The 27012-nt window shown below is 40.3% G+C and overlaps 1 protein-coding gene and 1 long non-coding RNA gene across 3 annotated transcripts in view; one reads left to right on the forward strand and one right to left on the reverse strand.

Annotated features, from left to right (window-relative positions):
* Nucleotides 1–27012, forward strand: part of MKLN1 (muskelin 1) — a 384259-nt gene that overhangs the window by 101870 nt on the left and 255377 nt on the right. The gene's annotated exons all lie outside the window — the stretch shown is intronic.
* The window catches only part of LOC145524551 (uncharacterized), a 38489-nt gene continuing 34778 nt past the window's right edge, over nucleotides 23302–27012 (reverse strand). Inside the window, exon 4 of the long non-coding RNA XR_014067661.1 lies at nucleotides 23302–26147. This is a non-coding gene — a long non-coding RNA (uncharacterized LOC145524551). The remainder of the gene's footprint in view (nucleotides 26148–27012) is intronic.

Genomic DNA, 27012 nt, shown 5'->3' on the forward strand with positions numbered 1-27012 from the left:
GTGGCAGGCCATTCTCAACTCCTGCTCCTCTGTAGGGAAGAATTTAGCATCACTTCCCATGCTGTTCCAAGGAACTTTGCCCTTTGTCCAAAATACAGCTCTTCCCCAGAGCAATTTCCCCTCCTCTGAGAAATGCTTTCGTGTCAGGCTGCACTGCCCTTGAACCAGACAACTTTCTCTGCTTGTCTTGATCTGTCTAAATAAAGCTAACCTACATTTGCTGTCTAATTCATTCGGATGCTTGCTGATGCTATTTAAAGAATCCCTCAAGGCTCCGTGGAAAACAAGATGCATTATCTTCAGTCGGGAACCTTCAGGTTTGTTGGTCATTTAAGGAATTCAAGAATTGAAAGAAACCATTCAGTCTTTAGTAGATCAGATGTAGAGGACAAAGGAGCTCTTCGTGTTTTTTATCCTAGGCAGTCGTCTTTGACTTGTCTGTTGCTGGGATCAGTTGATGGTGAAAGAGGTAACTAGAAAGTTAATCTATGTGTGTGTGTGTGTGTGTGTGTGGCATGTGTGTCTCTGTGTGTGTATGCACACACATGCATGTCTCTCCTTGTCTCTAGGCTTCATGAAATTTGCCCCACAGAATGTATTTTTTATTCTGGACTCTGGTAATTTGCTAGTCCCTTGTGAGTTTACTTTCCCCTCTCAGGGAACAAAAGTGAAAGATTAAAAGGAAATGTCACCTTAGTAAATAAGCTTCTGGTAAGTTTTTGGCTTGTCTCCATCTCCCTCTCTTCAACCTCCATCAAACATTAGAAAATTCTGTTACTTACATGTTCCAGGAAAAAAAAAGAGGAAATTCTGAACAGGGAAAGGAAAGTAATGCGATTGTAAATAGGACTCCACTGTGCATTTCTATAGGACTGGGAGTTCAGAGAGGTTTCAGATCTGTTGCTTGTTTTTTCACATCTGGGATTTATGTCAGTCTGTCTGCTTGCTTAGTGGGAGGGAGAGTTGGTACAAATGGGATGGTTTTAACCACCAGTGCACTGCTTAAGCACATGCTTTTATCAGCATCCACTTGTTCAGCCACGATTCTCTGACGTCCATTGCAGTGAGTGAGTCAGAACCCACAAGCTAACAGGTCTATTCCTTCCCTCCGTCACCTAGGAAACCAATGCATCATCCACAGGAAATGCAGGCCCCAATGGGGAGAGTGCCCAGATCGGGTTATAAAGCTGGCAATGAGTTTTTCAAAAGAGGTCAAATAATAACGTGTAGAATTTTAGGCTAGGGTAGAAAGTGGATCCAGCCTCTCAGGCATGGATCAAAGACTGTCAGGCAGAAATACTAGGAGGAATTAGTCAGCTAAAATCATGAAGGATGTCTGCTTTATAAGAAATTGGCCAAGGGCAAGGGTTATGGAGATATGGTTTGATTCCCCCAGACAGCAAACGCATTTAGTTGCTCATTGGCTGAGAGTAATTTTTTTTTATGTTACAACAGTGTGTGAAGTAAGATGAGAAAATTGACATGATGTCAAACCAGGCTTTCTGTTGAGTGAAATATATATCCCCCATTGTCATTGTCTCTCTCCCTTAAAACAGTGATGGAGAGTTCCGTCAGAGAAAAACCACACCCTGATTCCCCTCATGCTGTCACTGTTTTTTCTGCTTGTGCCTCGATTTCTCCCTCTGTGACTACTATAGTTCAGCACTGCCTATTGCCTTAGTGCATATATACAATCTACCACACACTGTCCACATATCTGCAAAGATAAGCTTAATACAGCTGAGAAAAAATCCCTGTGGAGTTTCAAGTTGTTTGACAAGCTTAATATCTCCAGGCACATTTTACACTCTCATGCTGCTATGGGTGAAAGAGCCCACGAAAAGTACAACATGAGCTCTACCAGAACTTCCTGTTTTAGACTCAAAGAATATTAAAACGGGAAAGAAAAACAACTCAGAAATCATTGGGCCCAACACCCTCATTTTTCACATGAGAAATGAGTCCCAGACGATTTGTTTAAGGTCATCTAGGGAATTAGTGTGTCCATTGGGGGTCAGGAAGAGGAGAGAAGATGGGCAGGAAGCTCAACTACAAGCTCAGAATGAGTCAATAGGTGATATGGCCACCTAAGAGACTGTTATAATATTGAACTGCGTTAATTGAAGTATGGAATCCTTACTAAGAGGGGCAGTTGGTACCCTTACAGGCTGGTCAGCATTGCCAAGAATACAACATTCTGTCCTGAGTACCCATCGAATAGGAAACAGTAACAAAACCAAATGTTCCCAGAGGAGGGTAAAGATGGTGATAGGTTTTGGCTCAATACAAGTAATTTTCCAATCATTCAAGCTGATTGAGATGTATTAAACTGGCTGAGGGGACAGTGAATTAATTTTCCATTTCCAGAGGTGTTCAAATATTCACTCATCCATCCAAATACATTTATTGAGTGCATGCCATATGTCACGAATTTATATATCTTATAAACAGGTGAATTCTGTAAAACTATTGGTAAGACAAAACTAGCTACTAGTGATTTAGGAAGACACATCTCTACCAAAAAGGGGTTTGATGGTCTTTCAAAGCTTTAAAACTAGATAGCATTCTAATCTCCTTGCTGATATCCATTCTACTGGGCTCCTTTACCCAAAATAGACCAGTCCATGGAAATTGAAAGGCGGTCAAGACAGTGAAAGATTGAAGGCAAAAGGAAAAGGGGGCAGCAGTGGATGAGATAGTTAGATAGCATCGCCAATTCAATGGACATAATTTGAGCAAAACTCTACCAGTTAGTGGAGGATGAGGAGCCTGGTGTGCTGCAGTCTATGGGGTCACAAAGAGTTGGAAACGACTTAGTAACTGAAGAAGAGCAAGATTGCCTTTGCCAAGTGTCATAATCAACTCTTTTTCATCTTCCATATAGAACTTATTGTCGAATAGATCTAACAGATCTTGAATCTGTGGAACCATCACTGTCTTTCAGTAAAGGTTCCAGAATGTGAATTTTTACCACACCTGGCTTTTAAATGTTTGAACATATTTTTTTAGCCCTTGTGCGTGCATGTTCAGTGGTGTCTGACTCCACACCATGTTCAGTGGTGTGACCCCATGGACTGTAGGCTGCCAGGCTCCTCTGTCCATGGGATTTCCAGGCAAGAATACTGGAGTGGGTTGCCATTTTCTGCTCTTGAGGATCTTCCTGACCCAGGGATAACACCTACATCTCTTGCATCTCCTGCATTGTCAGGCAGATTCTTCACCACTGCGCCACCTGGGAAGTCCTTTTCTAGCCCTTATCCGAATTAATATTTGGATTATAGGCATTCACACACTCCAAATTGTTTCCATTTCTTGGATTACTTTTCCTCATTTCTTGATGATTGATGTTTCTTGCATAGATCCAGCTAACATTTTTCACATGTTTTGAATCTCTCTTTGTCTTTCAGAATCACCCCTATTGACTAATGATCCAGCTCTTAGCCACATGCAACACTGGTGATTTTTCTTACCATTCCTAACATTCATTTTTGTTAATCTCTCTCATTTTCATTTTTATTTTCATCATAATCATAAGCCTCTTCTTAATAGCACATTCAACATTCTCATTGCTTTTGCAATTGTCAGACATACTGGGCTTAATAATGTTGCAAAACACCCCAAATTAAATACAGTAAACCTGCTGGTAATAAAAAACTAGTTGGCCAAGACTAAAACAACTGCATCCAACTGCCATTGCCGTCTGTTGGGGGCAGACAAAGCAGAAAAAATTTTGCTTTTGGAGCAAATTATTTTTCATCTTAGTGAAAATTCACAGGGGGCAAAGCTGGCAAAGAATCCCTTGTCTCTTCCACCGTCGTGCCATTCCGGTGAAGTGCATTTGTGACAATAGTCATCAAATCATATATAAATACGTAATCAACCAAAATTATTTTTAGATAGCTCAGTTCGCTTGCATTGCCTTAATGAGACTGAGGTCATGGGTTTGATCTCTGTATGGGATATTTGGTACACAGAGAAAAACTGTGTCACCCAAGTAGTCTGTACCTACATCTAGCCATCTCACAAATGCATGATCTTTAGGGGACCTAGACATAGCGTGTGGTGGGACAGATCATTTCAATACAGTCCATATAGGAAAATGCAATTATAAACCTTCATAACAATATTTGACTTTGGAATCTGCAAACTTGAAACCTCAATTAGCCATTAATAAGAGACAAGATGCTTCAGTGGTATGTTGGTTTTATAGAAAACAACAAAATTCTGTAAAACAATTATCCTTCAGTTAAAAAATAAATTAATTTAAAAAAATCTGTCTATATGTATAGGTCAGGTCACAAAGTTCTCCAAATGTAAAATACTAAAGAAAAAGGCTTATTTTTTTCATTGAGATCATTAGAAATATAGAGGGTGGTACCTGGTTTACTTCTACTCCCCAGGAAACTGATGACAATTAATTCCTATTGACTTAGTATTCTGCGATTTGCCAAGGAGCAGCTCAATGTCACCAGAGAATGTTACACATTTGTCAAAACTACAGATTCACAACTCAGTTTCGGCCTCAAATGTAATTTTCTCCCTCTGTTTTCAGATCCGCTCCTCCCTCATCGCCAGAGCTGCAGGCTGCTCTCTAAATAACACCATGTCCCTGGCCTCCTAGCTCCCATTTGAATGTTTCGGCAGGGCTCCTTTGAGATCTGCCCCTCATTGCCTCCCCTCTCTGAGGCTTGCCTTCATTTGTCTGAGTCAGCCATGAGTCACCTCACTCATTAGTGGAGCTCAGAATGCCTCTCCATCCTCCAGATCCCTTTCGTCTCCCTTCTTGTAACTGATTTTCTGGCAGCGTCAGATCTGTGGACAACCTTGAAGCTAGGGGCTGGGTCACTATTAAGATGATCTGCTCCATGAAGAGGCTGGCAGACCGCAAGGAGAACTAAAAATGATGATGATGGTGATAATGATGATAACAATAATGATAATGGTGCACACAGTTGCTTCAGATGCATTTTAATGGCCAGATTTGGTACCTTTGCCTGTGTCAGGTCATAGGACAGCACTGCTGCTGCTGCTGCTGCTAAGTCGCTTCAGTCGTGTCCTACTCTGTGCGACCCCATAGACGGCAGCCCACCAGGCTCCCCCGTCCCTGGGATTCTCCAGGCAAGAACACTGGAGTGGGTTGCCATTTCCTTCTCCAATGCATGAAGGTGAAAATGAAAGTGAAGTCGCTCAGTCGTGTCCGACTCTTAGCGACCCCATGGACTGCAGCCTACAAGGCTCCTCCATCCATGGGATTTTCCAGGCAAGAGTACTGGAGTGGGGTGTCATTACCTTCTCCATAGTACAGCACAGGGTTCCTTAATTCTTGGTCTCTTCCTTGTCTCTTCTTTCCCTGTTCACCATCACTTCCTCCACACATATGCCCATATGGCACAAAGTAAAAGCTTAGAGACTCCACTCTCTGGAAAGACAGGTAAAAGAGCAATGTCCTTACGTTGGTGGGCACTCTTTTCTCCAGGATTTTCATATTTACTCTCCTTTCTACTCATTCAATTTTACATTCCCAATTCTTTCCTTTTTGTGAAAGGTGGAACAGAGAGGACAAATCAGAAGGATTTATGCCTGTTGATACCTCCTGGGCATATAAAGAAACCTAGTGAAATGACACTGATAATAAACTCTGAATTCACTGTAGAAAATTTCAACACCAAAAACACCATTATTGAATTAATAATGAATTATCAGTTCATTATTAATGAATTATTAATCTTACTTAAAGCCTTTTGTAAAAGAGCTGATACTTTACCCAACTGGATAGTGACTAGTTTTTAGAAAGTCAGATGATTTACTCTTGAAAGGGATGGCAGATATCCCCCTGTCCTGTCATTCATTCAATCAGGGTGCATTTACTGAGCATCTGTGATGAACAGACCCTGAGCCATGCCCCCTAGGGCAGTGCTTTTCAAGCTTCACTGTGTGTGATGTTACCTGGGAAACTTGCTAAAATGCAGATTCTGATTCAAAAGACCTGGAGTCAGGTTCTGCATTTCCATAAGCTCCCTGGAGATGACCTTGCTGCTGCCCAAGAACCACACTTTGAGGAGCAAGACCACAGGGGTTCCACACAGAGCCAGACAAGGCTCGACTCTGTCCCTGAGGAACACTGGGGACCCACAGCCTCTGGGATGCTGCCCTGTGCATTCCTTCTCCTCAGCTGCTGATAATTATCTGTGAGGCCCAGACAATGCTGATCTGTTCTTCTCATTGCTCTTAGCTTTCTCATGTTTTTATTCCCAGTGGAGGGTATTAAAATTGCAAGACTCAAATTGGGATTAGGGCAAGGAAAAGGCCCATTTATCTTTAACCTTTGTTCTGAGAGCTAATCTAGGCCATTTAACGAGCGATCTCTGAACTCACATTTTAAGCAGAGCCTGATTAACCAAAAAGTATTTCTGAGATCTCTTTTTATGATTTGTTAGTTTGTATCCCTTGCCAATTGTTCTATTAGGGTCTTTGTCTTTTAATTAATGAGTTGTAATAGTTTTTTATTAAAATATTAAGGGAGATCTCTTTGCCCCTAATAAAGGATGTTTCAACCTTCCATCTATTCATTTTGGAGCTAGGAATCTTAGATTCTAGGTTAACTAATTTTCTTGCTAATCTGAGCAAGCCGACTTACCTATTATGACATGGTTCCTTTACTTGTAAATAGAGGCAGTAAAGACTACATATTGAGTATATGTTGAGTATAAAACTGTTGGGTATAAAAAGAAAGTACATGTGTATATAATCATGGAACATGGGTACTTGGTTTCAGAGCTTATATTAATCTGATAGTACAATTGAATCTGTCTTCCCTAATAGCTCAGTTGGTAAAGAATTTGCCTACGATGCAGGAGATCCCTGTTTGATTCCTAGGTCAGGAAGATCCCCTGGAGAAGGGATAGGCTACCCACTCCAGTATTCTTGGGCCTCCCTTGTGGCTCAGCTGGTAAAGAATTCGCCTGCAATGCAGGAGACCTGGGCTCAATCCCTGGGTTGGGAAGATTTCCTGGAGAAGGGAAAGGCTACCCACTCTAGTATTCTGGCCTGGAGAATTCCATGGACTGTATAGTCCATGGCCTCGCAAAGAGCTGGACATGACTGAGTGACTTTCACTTTCACTTTTCATTATTGAACCTAAAGTGGGACATAGCTGACTGATGTTAACAAGTACCAGTTTTGTTTGTTTTCTTTTGTTTTGCTTTTAGTTTTTTTTTTTTAAACAAACAGTTATTGAGCACTGTCAAGTACTCTGAGTTGCTTATCTGGTTTTGGTAGTACATACGTCGAGTTAGAAGCTGCCTGTTAAGAGCTTCATATGTGTGAAAGTGCTTATGCTTTCTGTTTTCCCTTTGCTTCCACAACTGCAACTTTCTAAGTTGTCAACAGACAAGATCTTGTCTCCTGACGTGTCCAGTTAAGAAACTATCTCAGTACTGAGGGTAATGACCCAGTTCTTTAGTCTCTTCCTTAGCTGTCTCATCTCTACTAGAACCTTATACTTGTTAAAAGTATTTATTTATATAGTAGATGTTATGAGTGGTAGTATTCCAGTTTAGGCTGATAGGTTTTTGTTTAGCTTAGAGTAATAGAAAATGCATACTTTCTCCCTCATCTGTGATGTTTAATGCCTATAAGTTCATACCATTACTGCCTGAAAGAAAAAGAATATACTTACCATTAATACTAAAATAGAAATAGAAATGTCTGAAAACAATGTGCTTTGCCTCTAGTTGGTGTTTGTTTTTTGATACAAAGGAAAGAAACTCTAACAGCAAAACGTTAACTATCATCCAGGTAGAGAATGCTCCCTCACTCCCACTGTTTCCCCCTATATTCTTTCTACGCAAAATCTGCCTTATGAGTCCCTACACATAGCATAGTGAAAAACAAAAAGAGTCAATATTATTGAATCTCATCCATTTGCCAAGCACTGTGCTAAGTGCTTTCAGGTACATTTTCTCATCTAATGGATCTTTTACTTTCTTATTGCAGGGTAGACGGTGAGCTTGTGCCTTTACTTTGCTATTTCCTCTTCCTAGAGTCCCTACACCTCCCTGTCTGTGTCAGCCTTATACTGCAAGCAAGGGAACCTAGTTTTTGCAAAATCCTTTTTTTTTTCATGTCATTCAGGTCCACAGCAAAAAATTTGTTGGTTTCTCATTCTGGAAAATGAGAGATGTGTTCATTCAGGGAAAAGTGAACAGAACAGGGCTGAGGGCTAAATGCTCTTTTACACACATGGGTGGCCACCTACCTCTGGTGAGAAGTCTCTCCTTTTCTGGCTTCTTTCCCAAATAATACATTGAACTTTCCAGCAAAAAGCATCCGTGTATACATGCAAATTCTCCTTTGATTTATTTCTCTGTATATGAACACAGGTTCCTTACCACTTCCTTCACCCACCCACAACCCACCAAAAAACAAAAAGAGAAGAAAAGGAAGCCTCTCCTGGAGAAACATGATGGATCTTATCTATTCCTGAGACTAACTGCCATTTTCTCCTCTTACCATGATTCCGAATTTTGGACTCCACTAAGGAAAACATAGTCTGTGTGACCTTGCATAACCAGGGAGGAAGGAATCTTGCCTGGGCAATGAGAGAGAAGGGCTGAGTCACTATCTCAGCCCTCAGGAATGGCTCTCCAGCTGCTGACTGAGGCCACGCAGGTTCAGCCTCGAGGCCGGCGGGGACCTCCCCAGTGACTAGCAAAAAAAGAGGCAACCAGGACTAGCCGGAGTGAACTGGGACAACTGACCCATTTGTAGATGGCCCTTCAAGGACAGTAGTCAGCAGTCTAAGTCTGGTGGTAGCAATGCATGGTTCAATCTGGTGGATGAATGATGCCTGACAACAGAAGACTCTGGAAAAGGATGTACTTGTAATTAGCATGTGGTGGCATTTTTATTCCAGAATTTTATTCTTTATTCTTTCAGAAATACAACAGACATTGAACAAACATATTAGGCACTGAACTAGAGGTTGGCATATTCCTTGCCTTCAGGGAGTTGACAGTTAAGCAGAAAGGGAGTAAATGTAGGACCTCTAAGAGAACATAGAAGAGGGACTTAAGATTTGACAGTTGGAGAAGCTTCCCCGAGAATGTGAAAGGCTTATGGAGCAAGGGGTAGGCAGGGTGGGGTGGTGGAGAGGGACATGGAGTTGGGACCCTCCAGGTGGAGGATGCAGCAGTTCAAAGTCATGGAGGCGAGAGAGAACAGGTGGTTCACCAGAGAAGTAAAGTGGTTTAGTGTGGCCTAGATCAGAATATCGGAGAAGGCAATGGCATCCCACTCCAGTACTCTTGCCTGGAAAATCCCATGGACGGAGGAGCCTGGTAGGCAGCAGTCCATGGGGTCGCTAACAGTCGGACACGACTGAGCGACTTCACTTTCATTTTTCACTTTCATGCATTGGAGAAGGAAATGGCAACCCACTCCAGTGTTCTTGTCTGGAGAATCCCAGGGATGGCAGAGCCTGGTGGGCTGCCATCTATGGGGTCACACAGAGTCGGACACGACTGAAGTGACTTAGCAGCAGTAGCAGATCAGAATATGCAGGGGAATGGGCAAGAATTGACCCTGGAGAGGTGAGCAGGGATCAGATTGTAGAGGTGTAATCCTGTGTGTGTATGTAAGAGGGTCTGAATTCTATCCCGAGGCCAGTGGGAACCACTAACTGACTTTCTGTGGGGGAAGGATGTATCAAATCTGTTTTTTAAGGAAGTTTTCTCACTGGTTGTAATCTGGAGGTTGGATGCAAGGATGCAAGGAGTGTTACCAAAATGCAAGTCTGTGTGCCTGACTCACAGTAATGCCAAACAATACCAAAACATTGGAGTTTGGAACAGAGAAAGATTTATTATTATTGCAGGACCCTGCAAGGAGATGGGTAGCTCATGCCTGAAAAACCCCCAAACTCCCCAAAAGCTCTCAGCAAAGCCCTTTTCTAGGAAAGGGGAGGGAGGAATGTGGTGAGTTGTCACAAACTTCTTGGTGTCGGAGCCTCTGTTCTTGAAGTCACATCATAGTCAGGTAATGATGTTTCTGTAAACCTCCCCCAAAGGAATGTTATTCTCTGTTCTGACAAGAAAGTGCCAGGTCATGACATTGGGTCCCACCAATTCATGGCAAATTGATGGGGGAAAAAATGGAAACAGTGGCAGATTTTATTTTCTTGGGCTCCAAAATCACTGTGGATGGTAACTGCAGCCATGATATTAAAAGCTTACTCCTTGGAAGAAAAGCTATGACTCCTTAGAAGAAAAGCTATGACAAACCTAGACAGCCTATTAAAAAACAGAGACATCACTTTACTGACAAAGATCCATACAGTCAAAGCTATGGTTTTTCCAGTAGTCATGTATGGATGTGAGAGTTGGACTATAAATAAGGCTGCTGCTGCTGCTAAGTCACGTCAGTCGTATCCGACTCTGTGTGACCCCATAGACGACAGCCCCCCAGGCTCCCCCATCCCTGGGATTCTCCAGGCAAGAACACTGGAGTGGGTTGCCATTTCCTTCTCCAATGCATGAAAGTGAAAATGAAAGTGAAGTCACTCAGTCGTGTCCGACTGTTAGCGACCCCATGGACTGCAGCCTACCAGGCTCCTCCGTCCATGGGATTTTCCAGGCAAGAGTACTGGAGTGGGTTTCCATTGCCTTCTCCGAAAGAAGGCTGAGTGCCAAATAATTGATGCTTTCGAATTGTGGTGTTGGAGAAGACTCTTGAGAGTCCCTTGGACTGCAAGGAGATCAAGCCATCAAACCAGTCAGTCCTTAAGGAAATCAATCCTGAATATTCATTGAAAGGAATGATGCTGAAGCCGAAGCTCCAATACTTTGGCCACCTGATGTGAAGAGCCAACTAATTAGAAAAGACCCTGATGCTGGGAAAGATTGAGGGCAAGAGGAGGAGGGGATGACAGAGGATGAGATGGTTGGATGCCATCACCAACTCAATGGACATGAGTTTGAGCAAGCTCTGGGAGATGGTGAAGGACAGGGAAGCCTGGTGCTGCAGTCCATGAGGTCACAGAGTCGGACACAACTTAGTGACTGAACAACATCAGGCTACTGCTTGACACTTGGTTGATTGCGGGCGGGGCCCACTGTGGTGCCAACTAGTGGCTGAGGAGGACCCATTGCTTGGTAACAGGGTACTGGAGTAATGGCGCATAGCAGCAGCCACCTGCTAAGGACTGTGTTTGGCTGTACTTTGTTACAGGAGGACAACCAGGTTGGAGAAACTTGTAGTAACTGAAGAAGGAAATAATGTGGGTCTGAACCATAGCAGAGGCAATAGGAATGCAAGAAAGATGAGACTGAGAGATACAAAAGCAGTTACCAAGTGACCTTGGTGATTAGCCACAAGTGGGCTTGCAGAGTTTGGAAAGACTCTCATCTTTGGTGGGTGGGGAGAGATGATGGGAGCTGAAGGCTTGCAGGAAGGAGATGCTGAGTTCAGGTTGAAGCAGGAACTCAAGATAGAAACCCTGCCATTGACCTGAATATCAGTAGTGGAAGGTCAGGGCAACTTAGTCAGCACGGGGGATTCCTCAGGTGTACCCTGAAGGAGTCTTAAAGACAATTCCAGACCCCACCAGCAAGAGAGGATGGGCCTCCTAGTACAAGTTCCTACTTAGAAGCCTGGCTTATTAAGACTGAATCTGTGCAGGACTGAGGCTGCAGATGAGAGGTCTTCAGAACCTGCAGCCAAACAATGCCTGACAAGCTGTTTCCATGGAGATGCAGTGTGTGCAGGAGGGAGTGAGTAGGAGGGCTGATCCACTCCAGAGCCTTGGGTCACAAGGCTGCAGTGGGCTAACAGATAAACAGGAAAAAGGCATAGTCAATCAGAAAAGGATATTCAAAACTATTGGCAGTTAATTGGAGATATAGTGTCATAATTCTTGATTAAGTCTAAAATTTGAAGGATTAGGGTAAGCCACTTTATGATCCTGCTAGTTATTTCAGGTACCACTTAATGAGGGCACGAGGAAGTGGATGCCAGCTGAGGCTAACTCCAAATGTGCATACCCATCTTAAGCTTTTCTACACCCCTGGACTCTAAGCACCTACATATTATTTCCAAATTTCTGGGGACACAGGCAGGGATATGGGAAGTTAATTTTTTTTTTTTCCATTTGCCATGTTGTTGGCAGTAATACTCAGGAAATCTTTGGAGCTCTTCAGGAAACTCAGGTGCTGGCAAAGCCTCAGATTAAATGTTATTATTAAACAATTTGAGGAACATTCTGGACAGACAGCCAGCAGCAGTGGGGACCCACATGTTTTGTGTTGGGGGGAGGATAGAATATACATAACATGAAGTCGACTGTTTTGACTGTTTTAAAATATGCTATTCAATGGCATTAAGTATATTCATAATCTTGTGTAACCATTACCACTATCTCTTTGCAAAACTTTACCATCATCCTAAACAAAAATTCTGTAACTGTTAACCAACGATGCCTTTCTGGGCTCCAAATGTTTTTAACAACTTTATTATGCTGTGAAAACTTGACCTCCCAGTCAGGAGAATAGTGTGGCTGCTGCTAATAAGAAAACTAGCTTGATCTTGGTTTGGTTAATAGATTTCAATTTATATCTGGGGGTTTTTGGCTAAAGACTCCTTCAGTCCTGTGGGTGAGCCTGTTAAACCTAATTTCTGGAGGGAGGGAGCCTGATTTTTAACCACCTTAATGACTGATGGGACTTGTTTATCTTGATCTCCAAGGTATTCAAATGGCTTGTGGCAGTGCTTATTAAGAAGTCAGTAAAAACTGTCAGGACCACAGGATCTTATAAAGATTCTACTAGAAGCAAACTTTGTTCCAAAAATAGCTGGGAGATGAATTGTCTAGAAACAACTTCATTTTAAGTGACCAAAAATGATAGTGCCCAAGGAGGATAAGACACAATTCTGACTTGGAACAGTAGATTATGACTGAATGATCAGAGCTGGAAATTCCAAGTTTCCTACTGCCTTTTATTTCACAAATTAAAACATTTAGTGCGGGTGGGGATAAGCCTTTGTGATTTCCTTTCTTCATCCAACAAGTTTGAGGTGTATAGAACATGATGCTTATCAGACAGTACTCAATCTGGAGTTCACAAACCCAAAGTAGCAATAGCTTCAAAGCCCAGGCAGATATTTCCCAGATGCATCATGTCAGTCACAAGAAACAGCAGGAGAGAAAAAGAATAGGGAAAATTTAGTGAAAATCACTCCATCATAAATACAATCTAAACCACGTGTCCTATTTGAGGGCCAGTGGTAAGACAAATAGTTTAAAACACTATGCTATTCCTGGGAACTAGAACTCAGAGGAGGTTGACTGGCTTACTCAGGGTCACCCAGAAAACCAGGAAGAGAGCTAAGATTTAGTACCTTTGTTTCCTGATACCTGTTTTAGTTGTTTATTTTGATCAGGATCTGCTAGTATTCTATGCTTGGAATGCACTAGGGAGATGGTTTTCAGAGCTTCTCTATGAAGTTTTCATTTGGTCAGGGTTGATCTATCAGTAGCTTTACCTCTGAATTCACCTCCAATTTAGTCTTCATATCATAATTGGTTCAGAACCCAAATTCTGCATAGTTCAGAAAAATGTTATTAGCAGTCTAGAAGAGATTTAATACTCTTAAGGTTGCATTAGGGGATGATTTCCAAAATGGTGGTACGCAGAGCTTCACAGACTCACTTCTCAACAAAACAACCATACCTAGTGAAAATTATTTACCATTTAACATTGTTATTCCATAAAGGGAGATGAAAGCCAAGAAGATCAAAGGCTACCACCCCCACCAGGTGCCTCACTTGTACAAAAAGGGTGTCACTCCATGAGAAGTGGTTCACTGTTCCCTCAGAAGCTCTCAACAAGGGAACAGACTTTATTTGGAAAAGAATGTGGGGAAATTCAAGCTGAAGAGAGTCTTGGAAAACAATGGAGATTTTGGTGATAAGCAATTAAGGGAGAGTTGGTATCTCTTTGAGAACAACAAGCCTGACTATAGGCCAGTTAATTTACTAGAAAGTACCTGAGAAAAAGACAGCTAAGAAGAGCCCTCCTAGGGTCAGAACAAATCTCAAAGACTGGCCTCAAAAACTACCTCTGCAGAGGGTCTTAAAATTAACTGGATCAGACTTTGTAGCAATGTATGCAACAAGCATTGTTGAAAACAAGAGTGATTTGCTAGCAACTAACAGAGCCTAATATCTAGGGATCATAACAACAGAGACAGACAATTTAGGGAGACTGGGGATAGAGACAGTCAAAGAGAACTATGCTAAAATCAACATCATCCCAGGATGACTGTGCACAAGACCAAATATGCATCTTCTGAGGAGCAACATCAGAGATTTCAAACTGCAGGGAAATAGAATTTACTAAGTAGTTTAGCTCAGTCATGGAAGAAATAAAAAAGCAAATTACAATAATAAGCTCATAAGTTCAAAAATAAACAATAAGGATGAGAGGATCAGTGTCTAGCCTTGCTACAATATGTTACCTAAAGTGTTCAGTTTTCAACAAAAAACTTATGAGACATGCAAAGAAACAGGAAAGTGTAATGTGACCCAAACAGGAGGAAAAAAATAGTCAATAGAAACACCCTGTGAGAGGGCTCAGATCCAGGTTAGCAGACAAAGACTTCAAAGCAGCTACTATAAATATATTCAAAGAACTGAAGAAAACCATACTTAAAGAAGCAAAAGAAGGTAGGATAAAAATCTCCCTTAAGATAATCAGTAAAGAGATAGAAATTATTATTATTTTTGAAAGAATCTAGTGGATGTCCTGAGCTTGAAAATTGTGATAATAGAAAAAAAAAAATTCACTAGAGGAGCTCAATAATATAATTGAACTGGCAGAAGAAAGAATCAGCAAACTTGAGATAGATAGCTATTATTTGATATCAAGAACAGAGAGAAAGGAGGATGAAGAAATAATGAACAGAACTTCAGAGAAATGTGAGAAGCATTAAGTAACATCAACATATGTATAGTGGGAGTACAGGAGAAAGAAAGGAGCAGAAAAAATATTTCAAAAAGAATGGCTGAAAACTTCTTAACTAATCCCAGGTAGAATAAACCTAGATCCACATTCAGACACATCATAGTAAAAATGATGAAGGAGAATATTTGGAAAACAGCAAGGAAAAACTCATCATAAACAAGGGAATCCAAATAAGACTAATAGCTGACTTCTCACCAGAAACAATGGGGGCTAGAAAGCAGTGAGGTGGCACATTTAAAGTGCTGAGGGGAGGACTTCCCTGGTGGTCCAGTGGTTCGTAATACAGCTGAAAATGCAGGGCACATGGGTTTGACCCCTAGTCTGAGAAGATTCCACATTCCCCAGAGCAACTAAGCCCATGCTCCTTGAAGCCAGGGCTCTGCAAAAAGAGAAACCACCCCAATGAGAAACCCAGACACTGCAACTAAAGAAAGCCTGCATACAGCAACCAAGACCCAGCACAGCCAAAAATAAATAAATATTTATATATATATACATATATATATATATTTTTTTTTTTTTAAAGAAACTAAAGTGCTGAGGGAAAAAATCTTCTCAAATCAGAATCTTTTATCCAGGAAACTATTTCTCAAAAATGAAAGTGAAATAGAGACATTCCCAATAAGCAAAATCTGAGAGAATTAATTGCTAGCTAGGGTTATATGAAATGAGGAAGTTCTTCAGGCTGAACACAAGAAATCCCAGTCAGTAATTCAAATCCACACAAAAAACCAAAGAGCACTATAAATATAATCATGTAAGTATAAAAGACAGTGTATCAATGCATAATTTTCCTCCTTTTTTCTCTTTAATGATCTAGAAAGCTATTGTATAAAAGAACACATTTCACAATGGAGGTGGGTGGGAGCAAAAAGCTATACTAGAGTAAGAAATGCAACAAGATAGTAACTCGAATCCACAGGAACAAATGAAGAGAACCAGAACTGGTAAATAAGAAGGTGATAAAACAAACCCTAAATATAACCTGCTTTCCTTTCTGTTCTTAACTTAAAAAAAATGACATAAAATTATATTAATTAATAATTATAATATGTATTATTGGGTTTGTATCAAAACTATAAACCAATTATATCTAACAGACACCTATAAAATGCTCCAACAACCAACAGCAAAATACACATTCTTTTCATATGAATATGGACTGTTCTCCAGGATAGACTATACTGTAGGTTATAAAACAACCCTAATATATTTAAAAGGTTTGAAGTTATATAAAGCATCACTTCTGACCACAATGGAAATAAAGTAGAATCAATAAGACAAGGAAATTTGATAAATACACAAATATCTGGATGCTAAACAATTTACTCCTAAATAACAAATAGGTCCAAAAAAAAAAAAAAAACGCTAAAGAAATTAGAAAATACTTTGAGATGAATGAAAACGAAAGCAAAACATACCAAAACTTATGGAATGTACCGAAGCAACTCCTAGAAGGAAATGTACAGCTGTGGATACTTAATGTTGAAGAGAAAAAAAGAAAAGGATCTCAGATCAATAATGTATTCTTCCATTTTTAGAAACTAGAAAAAGAAAAGAGCAAACTAAATCCAAATCAAGCAGATGGAAGTAAATAGTAGATTAGAGCAGAAATTAATAAAACAAAAGATAGGAAAAACAGTAGAGAAAATGAACAAAACCCAAAGCTGGTTCTTTGAAAAGATCAACAAAATGACAAACCTTTAGCTAGACTGACCAAGAAACAAAGAGAGAAGATTCAGATTACTAAAATCAGAAATTAAAGAGGACATTACTATCAACTCCACAAAAATAAAAAGGATTATACTAACTGGTATTATATACATACATATATATATCTATATATATCTATATATATATAGATATATCTGATTCACTTTGATGTACACCTGAAAATAACACAACACTGTAAATCAACTATACTCCAAAAAATCTTCTTAAAATAAATAAAACCATGTGAACCAATGTTAGGACCACATCAGGCATGCACTACAAAAGCAACCTGGTTTCCTCCCAAAATGGATATACCCAGAAGACTCTAAACTGCTTGTAAAAACAATAAAAATCAATCACATTTGATACCTAAAAAAATAAAATCAACAAAGAATTTGAATAAACATTCCTTTAAGGAAGATATACAAAAAGGCCAATCGACAAGCACATGAAAAGATGCTCAACATCATTAGCCATCAGGGAAACACAAATCAAAACTAAATGAGGGCTTCCCTGGTGGTCCAGTGGTTCAGAATCTGCCTTGCAATGCAGAGGACACTGGTTTGATCCCTGGTCCGAGAAGATCCCACATGCTGCGGAGCAACTAAGCCTGTGCACCACAACTACTGAGCCTGTGCTCTTGAGCCCTTACCCACAATTACTGAGCCCTTGTGCCACAACTACTGAAGCCCATGGGCTTTAGAGCCAGTGCTCCACAACAAGAAGAGCCACTGTAATGAGAAACCCACACACTGCAACTAGAAAGTAGCTCCTGCTCTCCGCAACTAGAGAAAGCCTGCATGCAGCAACGAGGACCCAGAGCACCCCAAAATAATAATGAATAAAATATTAAAATAAATGAATAAAATAAATTAAAAACAATTTTTTAAAAATCTAAACTGAGACACCTCTTTGTACCCTCCAGGATGGCTATAATCAAAAAGACAGATAATGTTAAGGGTTGGTGAAGATGTGGAGAAATTGGAATCTTTATACATTCTGTAATGTAAAATGGTATGCCACTTTGAAAATCTGTCCGGCAGTTCCTCAAAAGACTACAACAGAGAGGCACTATATAACCCAGCAACTTCTCTCCTACATATACAACCAAAATAAATGAAAATATATGTCAACACAGAAACTGTACATGCATGATCGTAGCAGCAGTACTCATAATGGTCTAAAATTAGAAACAATCCAGAGAAGTTGATCCCTGAACTAGGGTCCTGCTTCTCCATTCTTTGGCTATTGAAAATGGTTATGCTATTCCAGTCTACAAAAAAAGAAAGAAAGAAAAGTAGGCAAGGAGGAAGGAAGAAAGGAAAAAAGGAAGGAAGAAAACAATCCAAATGTCTATCAGCTGATGAATGGTTAAATAAAATATGGCATATACATACAGTGGATGTTATTTGGCAATGAAAAGGAATGAATTACTGCAGCATGGATAAACTTTGAACACACTATGCTATGTGAAAAAAGCTTGATTCTATTTATATGAAATATTCAGAAAAGCTACTTTATAGAGACAGAAAATAGAGTAGCAATTGCTTAATTGCTGAGGTTTGATGGAGGTTAGGAGGAAATGTGGAGTGACTGCTAATGGGTACAAAGTTTCTTTTGGGGGTGATAAAATATTCTAAAATCGATTGTGGTTATGTTTACACAACTCTGTAAATATAATAAAAATATTGAGCTGTATACTTTAAATGGGTGAATTGTATATTATGTGATGTATATCTCAAAAAAGCTGTTAGATATATATAGAAAGATGGATGAAATATAGATAAATGAACAAATGGATGGTTGGATGAATAGATGGATAGATAGATTAAAGTATTATTAGGACAAAGGATAAAAGAAAACCTAAATCCAGATTTTGCCCAGATAGTAGAGTCAATGCTGCTGCTGCTAAGTCGCTTCAGTCGTGTCCGACTCCATGCGACCCCATAGACGGCAGCCACCGGGCTCCGCCGTCCCTGGGATTCTCCAGGCAAGAATACTGGAGTGGGTTGCCATTTCCTTCTCCGATGCATGAAAGGGAAAAGTAGAAGTGAAGTCGCTCAGTCGTGTCCGACTCTTAGCGACCCCATGGACTGTAGCCTACCAGGCTCCTCCGTCCATGGGATTTTCCAGGCAAGAGTACTGGAGTGGGGTGCCATTGCCTTCTCCGAGTAGAGTCAATAGTAATATAATATTTTGTTAATCAGGCTGTACCTAAAATGTTAATACAGAGCTCTCTGTTAAACTGGTCTAGATCTTACAACCAAGTGAGAAGATTTAGGGGACATTTTTTCCTTGCCCTACGTCCAAACTTGAATCTTGCAGTGTTATCACTCTCCACTGGGTGTGTTGATAAGAGAGCAATCAAGAACATTGGAGAGAATGGAGGAGAACAAAAGAGCTGAACTTTGTAGTGTGAGGGAGAGTTGCCCTCCTAAATTGACGATGCTGCCTGGAAGGAGGAAAGAGAGGGAAGGGAGAGGGTGGAGAGAGAAGAAGGAGGATGAGGAAGGACCAGTGACCCTACTCACTGTAAATGTAGATCTCTGCCTGCAATCAAGGTACTGTCCCCTCTCGCAGAATAGGAAGGAGAAGATAGAGAGAAGATTGATGTTCCTCTCCTTGATGCTTGTAGTCAGAGGAAGGTTCCTGACAGAGATGTAGAGATACAGGTAGCAGAGAAGACAGGTCAAACCAAACCTGAGCAGAATACCTTGGTGAGTAAGAATGCTTCACAGTGCCATTAAAATCAAAGATCCATGAGAAGAAGCTGCTCATTTCAAGATTTCCAAGTAAGATTTTAACCCATAGGGAAATTGAAGAATTATTAAAGCAATTTGTGTTTTATAGTAAGGTTACAATTGTTGGTATAAATGAAGCGCTTTGCAGATGTCATCAGGTATTTTGGGCAGGGGAAGCCATGAATTTACTATATTAGTGCTCTGGGTGGTTCTTTTTCAAAGTCTTCTTCCTTTCTCTTCTTGGTGCACTTCTAGTCAGGGTTTACTAAAGTTCTCTTCACGAAGTATGAGGATGGAGATGAACTTCAAAACTGTACAGGAGAGACACAATCTAGTGACTTGCATTATGGTGCATTGTTTTGTAAAAAGGAAGTGACGTACAGTGCCTTTGGTGAAAATAGTCCTTTTCCTCTCTGTTTAGCTTCCAGAGCTGCAACAATTCTTGACCTTTCAGTGCAATTAAGCAGCCCAAACCCCAAGGGAGGACATAGGAGTAGCAGAGGAGCCAGTTATAGCTGAGAGCAATGATTCTCTGTGCAGATTTCTGGCACTCTGGTTTTGGGTTGAAACTTTTGCTTCACCCTTTTGAACTTTCTTTTCAACTGCTTTTTTATATGTAACACCTCTGTTAGGGTTACATGGCTCTAACCACCAACACTCATCCTGTGCCCTCCTTACCCTGGAAACTCTGGCCTTCCAGAGAGCATCACCTCAAAGTAACTTATATCTCCAGTTCAGAATTCCAATCATTGTTTGTGCTCTTTTACAGAAGGGTGATTTGTCCATGATTCCTTTGCAAAATTCTGATAGAAAGAATCAGGATAGTATAATGAACATCCAATATTCATCACCTAGATCAAACAATTGCTAAAATTTTGCCATATGTTCTCAAGTTTTCCTTTTTTTTCTTTTTTGCTATAGTTATTTAAAGCAAGTTATAGAAGCATATGGGGCTTTCCTGGTGGCTCAGATGGTAAAGAACCTGCCTGCAATGCAAAAGATCCGAGTTTGATCCCTGCGTTGGGAAGATCCCCTGGAGAAGAGAATGGCAACTCACTCCAGTATTCTTGCCTAGAGAATTCCATGGACAGAGAAGCCTGTCTTCTCTGTCCTTTGCAACCATGGAAGGTTGCAAAGAGTCAGATACAACTGAGCAACTGATGCTTTCACTTTTCACTCATAGAAGCATATATATATATATATTTCCCCCCTAAATATTTCAACATTCATCTCTAAATAATATACACATCTTTGTTAGGTACACAGTTCCATTATCACATTTCACACAATTCATATAACTTCTCAATAGCATTTAAATACCCACCCACATTCAAATATTCACTATTTGTTCCCAAAATATCATTTTAAAAATATGTGGTAAAGTATACATAATTTAAAATTTACCATTTTTAAGTATTCAATTCAGTGGCATTAAGTAAATTCACAATGTGTAATCACCACCATTTCCAAAACTTTTTCATTATGCCAAACAAACTGTATACCCTTTAAGAATGTCTCCCCTTTTTTCCCTCCCCCCACAAATATGTTTTAAAGATGGCTAACTCAAACAAGGTCCACATATCTCATTTGGTTCTAATGCTTCTTAAGGCTCCTAATCTAGACCTGTCTCATAGCACCACACCCACATGCATTTTCTTTTCATGCCATTGACTTCTCAACCATTCTGGGCAAATTGTTCTACAGAATGTCCCACTTGCTAGATTTGTCTGATTGTTCCCTCTTGGTGTTGTTAAACTTGTTCTTCTGTCTTCTGTATTTCTTGTAAACTCAAAGTTAGATCTAAAAACTTGAGAAGAATCAGGTTAAACATTTTGGTAAGAATTCTCCATTGGGCAATGCTGTATACTTCCTACTGTCTTGTATTAGGCCTACATTATATCTGAATGTTGGAGAAGGCAATGGCACCCCACTCCAGTACTCTTGCCTGGAAAATCCCATGGACGGAGGAGCCTGGTAGGCTACAGTCCATGGGTCGCGAAGAGTCGGACTCAACTGAGTGACTTCACTTTCACTTTTCCCTTTCATGCATCGGAGAAGGAAATGGCAACCCACTCCAGTGTTCTTGCCTGGAGAATCCCAGGGATGGTGGAGCCTGGTGGGCTGCCATCTATGGGGTCGCACAGAGTCAGACACGACTGAAGCGACTTAGCAGCATATCTGAATGTCCCACTACTAATGAAGCTAATACTGATCACTGGGTGAAGGTGATAATAACCAGTTTACAAAATGTGTTTTTAAAAAGAGAACTTATTTACTTGCACTGTTTTAAAATGATCATCCCTACTTTGAATGTTCAGATAAAAGGGCTCTGAGTTGTTGCCTGACACCTAGGAGACAGCCTTTATCCTGTGTAAAGGATAAGAAGATTAAGACTGAGGTTTTATCTCTTTATGGAGTTGATGCAGGAGCTCAAGTTTATCTCTGAGGTTGGTCAGTCAGGGCAGAACTTTCTGGAATATGAAGTCTAGCAGAGACTACTTTTTCTCTGAGCCCAGAAAAAGGTACTCTGAAATCAGTCATTAGCCAGAATTTAGCTATGAATAAACAAATCTTTTTGCTAATACGTATTTAAGACAGAACACTTTGGGGAGTTCAGATACAGAGGACTCTTTTATGGCATTTTAAAATAACTCTCCCTTCCCCTTCCATTCCTCCCCCCAACCAAAACCACTTTAGACTCTAGAATAAACAATTAAGGAAGAGCATTTTCTTTGGATGCAGAATAGCCAGATCTTTAGATGTTTCTTGAGTACTGTTTAAATTCAAGAGTGAGGAAAAAGTATGCATCTGTTCTCTTTGGTTGATGTTTACTTCTTATCTTTGAGTTGCTATAAATAACTAATCCATTGAAAATATAAGCAACTAGGTTAAAGGAGTTCATTACTAAAAGTAAGAATTTGGTTTCTAAGGAAGATGAGTTATTTTAAAATCTCCAAATAAACACTTTCATTTTACAATAGTTAAATACCCAGCCAGTTAAACTTTGCTCAAGGTTGTCCTGTATTTCTGGATACCCAGAAGGGCTTTTAGGTTACTATTGCTTGTTTGCTTTTTATGTTTGTTTTTGTTATTCTGTTTTTCAGCTAGCACAAAAACAAGGGAGTTGTTGGAAATTTTCTGCATAGCAGGGGAGAACTTAATCTTAGGATACTGGCCCAAAAATTTTCATTTTACTACTGGAATTAGTAATATCCTTTTTCTCCATTTATTCTGTAATTTTGAAAGATTTTGGCTTGCAAGTTACCAGTTAGATAGGGGAGGCGATAAGGGTACTTTTTCTGGGATCTCAGAGTCAGATAGTAATGGACGTACTTGAACCATGTCCAATACTTAAAAAAAGCCTAGAAGACATTGTATATTTACTCACAATAAAGCCTGAATAGACTGGCTAAGTAATGCAAAGCTTTTCTCTTTTGTGGGGAGTCAGAGGTCTGGAATATGGGGGATTATGCCACACTGACTCATTATAAAGATTATGAATTTCTGGTTGGTTGTGTGTGTTATCTGTAGGGTAGAGATAGTCTATTGGAAAGAATGTGGGTGTGGAGGTAAGGCCAATCAGAATTTAGTTTCTAACAGTAAGACTTGGGCTATTTATTTAACATCTCTGGACTTCAGTTTACTCATCTGTAAGATGGGGTAATCGTTTCTATTTTTCAGACTATTTTAGGATTTTAGATAATGTGTGCAAAGCACTCACTAATGCAATACCTGGTACCTAATAAATTCTTAGTATTTTTTATTTAGTAGATGAAACTCTTTCAAAGCATATAGCTTTGGGGGGAAAATGAATCTGATCACTGAGATAAGAGGTTGGGAAGCACTCATGTAACAGCTCTGTATAGTCACACAGATTCCCCCTGAAGAACTCCTGCCAAGTCTGCACAAGGAGTCCACACATCCTTTGAGTTAATCAAAAATCCTATCTTGAGGAGATAGCCTTAGGTCAGTTCCCTAACCATACCTTATCAACATTTCCTTAAGTCCACCTGTTTGTCTGTGGGCACGTGCTCAGTTGTGTCTGACTCTGCGGCCCCATGGACTATAGCCGAGTTCCTCTGTCAATGGAATTTTCCAGGCAAGAATGATGGAGCAGGTTACCATTTCTTTCTCTAAAGGATCTTCCCGACCCAGGGATAGAATTGGCATCTTTTGAGTCTCCTGCGTTGGCAGGTGGATTCTTTACCACTACCACCACCTGGGAAGCCTTATTTGTCTGCTGGATTCCTATGTGATTTTAGACATAGCTGTAGTGATGAGCTTCGAGAAGTACCAGATCTGTACTGGCTATCTAACTGTGTGTGAAAGTTGGTCAGTTGTGTCCAACTCTTTGCAACCCCATGGCCTATACAGTCTGTGGAATTCTCCAGGCCAGAATACTGGAGTGGGTAGCCATTTCCTTCTCCAGGATCTAACTGTACCCAGAGATTTTCGGTGGGAAGACAAAGGAATGGAGTGCCTTGGAAAAAGGGATAGAAGATGAAGTTTTAGAAAATTTAGAGGATCATTATAGCTTCGTTTGTACCTCTTGAAAATAGGGCAAGAGAATTTATTTCTTGAAAAGTACTATTTCAAGACTGATTCTTTCATCTAAGCCCTCAGGGACTCTTCCAAACAAATGAGACTTTCTCCTAAATCTCTTACCTTTTCCTCCCCCTGAATCATGACCAACTTCCAGTTCATCCCTTTATCAATGCACTTTCAAGATAGGGAGATCAATTGCCCCTTTCGTTAATGGGATCAGATTTACAGGTAGAAGCTACCTAGCATTTCCTAGGGCTGTTGTCTCAGGCCCCTACAAAATTTCATTTGATAGAGCATCAGTACAATGAGGACCTGTAGAATCCAGCTTTAAAGCTTGATGTTTCTGTCGAGAAGGCCACATGAATTTGGTATATCCTGTTTCAAGCTGAATTTATCCCTTGTTATTTTAAAAGCTATAGCAAGTTGTTTTTTAAAATGTTTTCAATCAGCACATCTTATTTATTGTCCTTAACACCCGAGGCTACTTGAAGAAGGATTTAATTTTCAAAGTCTGGCAAGTAAACAAAAGTTTCCCAATAACATCTTCAGGCAAGCACTAAAAGGCCTCATTTTTTTTTTTTTTTTGCCACAGTGCTTGGTTAGCTCCCCCATAATTTCATTAGTATTTTATTCAACCAAACCTTGCATAATCACTTTAAAAATATACCTTCAAACACAAAGTTACTTACCGGTTGATTTTTTCTTCTTCATAATTACCATGTTTAGTAAAAAGCAAAACAGGTTTTAAATGTTGTATTATCTGACTAGGGGCTTCACAGGTGGCGCAGTGGTAAAGAATCCGCTTGCCAACGCAAGAGACTCAGATTCGATCTCTGCGTTGGGAAGATCCTCTGGAGGAGGAAACAGCAACCCACTCCAGTACCCTTTTGGCTGGGAAATTCCATGGACAGAGGAGCCTAGCGGGCTACAATCCATGGGATCACAAAGAGTTGAACATGACTAAGTAACTAAGCACATACATATTATCTGACTAGACCCTAAGCACATAAATGTGAATGGACTATACTGAGGGTTCATACGATAACTATGTTTGGGAGATGGTTATTCACTGTACTCTCAAGAGTATGAAGACCCCCAGAGGAGACAAGTTAGATAAGCAGAGACTGACATGCATGGCTTCAGCTCTATGGGAATGTCTAAGCTTTAAAAGTTAACTCCAGAATTCCACTAAATATGATATTCCCTGATGTTGAGCTTTGTCTCTGATATCTTCTTTTGTCTTGATCCTCTGAAGCTGTAGACTGAGACTCTTGAAATTCACCCTAGCCTCTCTTCCTACTTGTGACCAGGAGGAAAGTTCAGAAATAGGATATATTAGTCAAGATAAGCTAACTGTTATAACAAAGGACTTCAAAATAATGGTTTGGCCCAATGAAAAGCTATTGTTCTTGACTATATAGTATAATATAAATTAGTAGGGGTGGGGATGTGTGGGATGTGATGGTAAACCCTATGCAGTAATTCACAGACTTCTTCCAACACATGGCTCTAGCTTCCTCTAGGTTCTCAGAATCCTCTCCATTCAGCCAGTGGGTAGGGAGAGAGCCTGCTGTGTATTACCAAGGAGGCTTTCCATGGGCCAGACTTGGAACTGGCTTCCAGTCCTTCCACCCACTTTCTGTTTGCCAGAACTCTGGCACATGGCTCTGCCCAATGTCAAAAGAGGCTAGGAAGCTTAGTCCAGCTGTGTGCTGAGCTCATAGCAGTTCCTGCTACAGGGGGAGACAGATAGCTCCTCAGAGCAGGCCAGTAGTTTCAAGCTCGTGTATCATCAAAGGTTTGCAAAAGCGTACTGTCCTATTTTTCAGGTTACTTGATGCCTAGACCTACCATTAACACCTTGGTCAGTTCATAGAAAAAATCCACTGTCAATATCAGCACCAACTTTGTTACCATCACAAATCAGTTCACACTGCAAACTTACTTGTTTATGTCTAGGACTTCCCAGAGTTTCAGGATACCTGGCCAAGCCCATGCAGAGGTTCTGATTGGAAGCTGCTTATGCATTTGCACTTTGTCCTTCTCATCAAATGCTTCTCATGACAAAGTCTGGCAAGTAATCCTCTTGAAGCCATCTGTAATGTCTAATCCAAACTTTGTCACATGGGACCTATGGGAACAAATGTATTATAAACGTTGTAGAATTGTCTCTCATTTCAGTTCAGTTCAGTTGCTCAGTCATGTCCGACTCTTTGCGACCCCGTGGACCACAGCACGCCAGGCCTCCCTGACCATCACCAACTCCCGGAGCTTGCTCAAACTCATGTCCATCGAGTCGGTGATGCCATCCGACCATTTCATCCTCTGTTGTCCCCTTCACCTCTTCAGAAACTACGAAAAACATGTTTTCATCTTTTCTCAATACATTTTTCACAGTTGTCACGACTCCGTAATTGTCTGCACTCTTGCTTCCTGCTTCTCTCATTAACCAATTTATAAAGGCTATTTCATAGTACAGCCATTTTAGAGACATCCATTCGTCCTAATTTTACTCACAAGCAACTATTGCCACTGAGATTCTAGTTTCCTCCAATTATGTTTGTTCATCTTCTCATATAAAGAGGATGATGACATAGATTGTACGAGGTAGTGATAGTAAGAGTCCCGAAGTGCACTCTGTTCTGTTTTTCTAGTTGTGGTGTAAGTTTTCACCTCACCATCAACACTTTTCTCTTGTAATGTAAGCCATGTGTTTATTGTGTTGCTCATGGGATTAAGGGGGCAGTCTTCATTCATTTCTATATCCATTCATTCTTCCTGAAATATTTACTGAGTTCCTACTATGTGCCAGATAGTGTGCTAGGTGGTGGAGTCAGAGCAAAGAATAAAATGTATAAGGTCCCTACCCTCATGGAGACGCTAAAGGAATATTGATAATAATATATAATATTGATTATAATTGTAACATTTGTATGGAAAGCTTATTTTCCTTTTAGCATTATGGATAAGATTGAATCATCAATATATTTTTTAAA

Source organism: Giraffa tippelskirchi, chromosome 10 (assembly GCF_054371585.1).
Source record: "Giraffa tippelskirchi isolate mGirTip1 chromosome 10, T2T-mGirTip1v1.2.pri, whole genome shotgun sequence".
NCBI lineage: Eukaryota > Metazoa > Chordata > Mammalia > Artiodactyla > Giraffidae > Giraffa > Giraffa tippelskirchi.